At 54.9% G+C, this 4946-nt stretch overlaps 1 non-coding gene across 1 annotated transcript; it reads right to left on the bottom strand.

Annotated features, from left to right (window-relative positions):
* Positions 1 to 590: 590 nt before the first annotated feature.
* Positions 591 to 694, bottom strand: LOC129685020 (U6 spliceosomal RNA). Its single transcript, XR_008721429.1, has one exon. It is a non-coding gene; the product is annotated as a U6 spliceosomal RNA (small nuclear RNA).
* Between the last annotated feature and the right edge of the window lie 4252 nt (positions 695 to 4946).

The raw sequence follows: 4946 nt of genomic DNA, 5'->3' as shown, positions 1-4946 counted from the left end.
TGCTTGGCTGGGAAAGTGTCATTTCTTAGCTGGGCATGGAGGCACACTTCTTTAATCCCAGCACTCAGGAGGCAGAGGCAGGTGGATCTCTGTGAGTTCAAGGCCAGCCTGGTCTGCAGAGTGAGCCCAGGACAGCCAGGGCTAAGCAGAGAGACCCTGTCTAAAAAACAAAACCAAAACAAAAATGTGTGTATGTTTTTATTGTTTGTATGTGCATGGGCCCATGATGTGACAGCACGTGGGCACCTTGCAGGAATCTCGTTCTACACGTGGGTCCTGGCGATCAGCGAGGGACTGCCTTAAGTCACCGAGCCATCTCGCAGAGCCCTCTCAACAGAAAGATTCGTTTTTAATGTGTGGGCACACATGTGCACACACATGCATGAGGGCAGGCCCTGCAGGGCTCAGTGACATCAGATCTGGAGCTGCAGTGGGAAGTAGGTGGGAGCCACCCGGTAAGGATGGGAAGACCTGAACTCAGCCCCCGGGAGGGCAGAGCCCGCTCTTAACCACTGAGGCACCTCTCCAGTCCTCAAAGTTCTAATATATTCCATGTAACAGATTCCAGGGTATACTTTTTCTCTAAAAAGAAACATAGGAAACGTTTCATGAATTTGTGCACCATCCTTGCACGGGCGTCATGTTGACTTCTGTGTTGTTCCATTTTTATTATATGTGCAGCTGAACGGAGCGCTGCTGGGCACATTTTAACACAAGGCCTTTCCCAGAGGCTGACAGGGTCTCAGTTCAGTGCTGACTGTAGATACCCAAAGCAAGCTCTCGTGTTCCCGTTCTCTCTGTTTGCTCCAGCTCTCTCTTCTAACAGTATTTCTTTCTGATTCTGATCTCCTGCCCCTGAAACTGCTCTTTCATTTCAGGGCTCAAATGTCAACTGAGGAAACTGAGGTTCAGAGAAGGGAACCAAGACGAGAGCCCTGTGGCTGCTGGAGACAGAAAAACCTGTGTGTATCTAGGTGCTGGTTGGGTGGAGACTCCTTTTCCGAGCTGCCTTGGATGGAGTTGGTCAGCCTTCTCCCTCCTGTCCTCTCTGAGCTCCAGACTCTTCAGCCTTAAATCAAAATGCTGGGCTGGCGCGTTAGGATGTATCCACGATCCACGTCCTGAGCCCACGGGTGACTTCGTGCCTTGACACAGAAACGTTTCTCTGGTCCCGTCATTCCACAGAGTTCTTGAGAATGCTTGTCTGTGTCCCTGCCACGCGTCTGCCGTCTGTCTCCTCACCTCTGTCTCTTCTGTTCTGCTCTGTTTGGAAGTTCTTCCTTTCTTTACGAGGGAGGAAGGGTCATTTGCCACAGCGCACACTCAGGTCTTGAACAACTTGTAGGAGTCGGCTCTTTCCTCCTACCGTGCGACCCACACTCAGGTTGTGAGGCCTGGCAGCTCGAGGCCTTCCCCACTCAAGTCTCTGGGTTAGCTCTGTTTTGTTTTTCCAGACAATTGCCACACTAACTCATATTGGACCAGCACTCAGCATGGAGCCTAGGGTGGCCTGGAACTTGAGGCAGTCCTCCTGCCTCGGCTTCCTGAGTGCTGTGACTACATGCATACCTGGCATCTTTTGTTTTTGAGATGTGTTTTCACAATGCCATCTTGGCTGGCGTTGAACTCACAGTCCACCACCTCCTAGTAACTGAGTCTTACGCGCAGACGCAGTCTGGCTCCTTTGTCCTTCTGTTCTCTCGTCTGTGGTGTCTTCTTTGTTCCCATCCCCTCTAGATTGTCACTGGAGTCATCACTGCAGAGCAGGGCTGGGCCTGGGGGCTTGGGGGCGGGCAGTGGCCACAGTAGGGGCCCGGGACATGAGCGCAACTTTCCAGGCTTCTCTTCCAGGCCCCTGTGGTTGGGGAGCTCCACCGAGGGAGAGATGAGTCAGCAAGGCCACGGAGCAGGGGGGCAGTTGGGTGGGGGGGAGGGACGCCTGGGGTTCCCCAGGGCCCAGGAGTCTGCTAAGGCCATCTGGGTCTCTGGACTCTGTGGGCGTGGGTAGTAACGGGTCAAAGGTGGCTCCTACCCTAGTAGGAGGCAGAAGGAGCGATGTGTGGAGGCCGGCTGAATCACACCTAAGCTCACATCTGCCTGTTTGCCCTTTGAGACGTCCTGTCCGCATAGCTCAGGCTAGCCTTGAACTGCTCTGTGGCTGAAGGTAACTTTAAGTGCCTGATTCTGCTGCCGAGGGATCGTCGGCGTGAGTCCGAGCGGATCCCAGAGCCGTGTCAAGGTCACTGAGTCTGTGTGCAAGTGTGTACAGCCGTGCACATGCGCGCTGGTATGGCTGGGAATGGGGGCCTTAGCATGAGCACCGCACACGCGGCACAGCTGCATCGGTGTGTGTTAGCGTGGGCGTCCGCACACTACATACCGGGAGGGGTTCTGGTTCTCCGGGAAGTGTGCCCGTCTGTGAGCCTGACTGAGTGTGATCCCTCAGGCCCGTGGGGTGACCTGGCAATTTCTCTGCTCTTCTCTGTTGAGTCTCTCTAAACAGCCTAATCCATAACAATTCCAAGGCAAGCGCCTAGGAGCGCCCATGGCAGGGGTGGGGGGTGGGAGATCGCGAGGGAGAGAGAGGGAGCCCACCTGAACAGGTGGGCACAGGCAGAGGCTGCAGAAGGAAGTGGCTCGCCTCAAGGAACAGGGTGGAAAGCCTCCCACTCTCCCCGCGTTTCACTCTCCCTCCACCTTTTCGAGATCCAACTCATTAGGGAGAACTGAAGGCAAGTTCCAGTCTCAACCCCTCCGGTCTGGGGAAGCCCACCCTGAGTCTCTCCAGGGAGGGCGGGAGGGAAGGGAGTGGTCCCCGCGGTCCTGCGGTTCAGCTGGCACTGGGAGATCAGAAAGGCACCATCCACCCGTCAAGGGACGTCCATCTCCGAGCTCAGCGTCTGGGTGGCCATGGGCGGAGGCTGAGGGGCCCCCAGGGTGGTGGTGGGGGTGGATAGAAACCAGATGCCTAGGGGGTTTATACTGGAAGGGCCAGAGCCGCAGCCGCTACCCGCGCTGCCACATGGCGCCTCTGCCTGGGCTGCCCCACCCCCGGGGAGGCTGGGCCGAGCGAGGCCTGTGAGGGTGGAGGCAGGTCCCTGGTGAGGGACTCCAGTCGCGGCCCCCGCCCCCGAGGGCACTGGAGAGGCGGTGGGGAGCAGGACCCGGGAATACCAGGTCCGCAGCTGGCTTCCCACAGGCGGGAAGTCAGAAAGCGGCTGAGGGCCGTGGAGGTGGCAGCCCTCCCTCAGGCAGCCCCTTGCCTGGCTGACGGGCGCCCAGGCTGCCCATCTGGGCTCCTACAGCAGGGCTTCTGGTCCTCCTGTCTGCCCTGGGCCCGCTCCTCCTGTTCCTTTCCTAACAAGAGGAAGGGCGGCCCTTGCCCTACCTCCACCCTCCGGGCTCTCTCCTTTCACCTTTTCCCATCCCTTGACCTTTCATTCTTTTTCATGTCCAAGCACGTCCGAGTCCCAACTGCCTCTCTCTGTTCCCTCGTGCCTCAGTTTCCCGATTGATCTCTCCTCTGTTCCTCTAGCACTGCACTGACTTCCGGCCGGCTGCCCTTTCTTCTTCCCAGCTTCCCAGCTAAAGCTCTAGCCGCACCAGGCACTTGGGCCTCAGACTCCTGCCCATCCCCCCCCCACCCCACGGAGGAGGCTCCTAGGTCATAGGAATGTCCCACCACGGGCACTTCCTTCTGGGCAGACGGGTGGGGTGGCCCGTGTAATCATCGGACACAATTATGCCCTATTTATACTCCTGCCCCGCCCCCCACCTGCTGGCAGCTCTACCTTCCAAACTCCTCCGGACCTGGCTCTTCCTCTGGCTGCTTCCCTTGTCCTCCTGAAGCCATCCTTCCTATCTTTGTTCCTCTGTGTTTGTTTCTTTTCCTTTTAAGGTGGCTTTTGTTGTTGCTGCTTTTTCTTTTCAGATCTCTCTGGGTTTTGTTTGTCTTTTTTTTTTATAAATTATTTTTATTTTATATGCATTGGTGTTTAATTTGCATGTGTGTCGGTGTGAGAGTATCAGATCTGGAAGTTACAGGCAGTTGTGAGCTGCCATGTGAGTGCTGGGAATTGAACCCCGGTCCTCTGGAAAATAGTCAGTGCTCTTAACTGATGAGCCATTTCCCCAGCCCCTGCTGTCTTTTTCATTGCCAGGGATGTCTTTCTCTCTCTCTCTCTTCTTTCTTTCTTTCTTTCTTTCTTTCTTTCTTTCTTTCTTTCTTTCTTTCTCTCTTTCTCTTTCTTTCTCTCTTTCTCTTCTTTCTTTCTTTCTCTCTCTCTCTCTCTCTCTCTCTCTCTCTCTCGAGACAGAGTTTATCTATGTAGCCCTGTCTGTCCTGGAACTTGATATATAGACCATACTGGCCCAGAACTCACAGAGACCCTCCTGGCTCTGCCTCCTAAATGCAGAGATTAAAGGTTTGTACCACCATACCTGGCCTTTATTCTTATTTTATTTACTTGTCTATCTGTCTATCTATCTGTCTGTCTATATCTATCTATCTATCTATCCATCCACCTATCTTTCTGTCTGTCTGTCCATTCATCTGTCTGTCTATCTATTGAGACAGGGTCTTACTATGTATGCCTGGCTGTTCTGGAACTTGCCATGTAGACCAGGCTGGCCTCAAACTCACAGAGATCTGCCTGCTTCTGCCCCACCAGGTGCTGGGACCACCGGCGTGTGCTGCCACCATGGCCGGCTCCTCTTCTCTTCTGGTGCTCTCCAATCCCTTTCCAGCTTCTCTCCGCCTGGTTCTCTTGCTCTGTGTGTTGTCGGGTCCTCTGGCCCTTCTGTTTTTTCTTTTGCTTCTCTCCTTTGTTTGACAGCCACCTGGTTCCTTGAACCCAGGGCTCATACCTCACCCCTGAATGTGCTCTGCCACTGAGCTACGCCCTCAGCCTCCTGGGGAAGAGCTCAGACTGGCAGAAGCCAGAGGG

Source organism: Psammomys obesus, unplaced genomic scaffold, assembly GCF_907164565.1.
Source record: "Psammomys obesus unplaced genomic scaffold, mPsaObe1.curated_primary_1811, whole genome shotgun sequence".
In the NCBI taxonomy this organism is placed as follows: Eukaryota; Metazoa; Chordata; class Mammalia; order Rodentia; family Muridae; genus Psammomys; species Psammomys obesus.
This window is presented reverse-complemented; position numbering and strand designations above follow the sequence as displayed.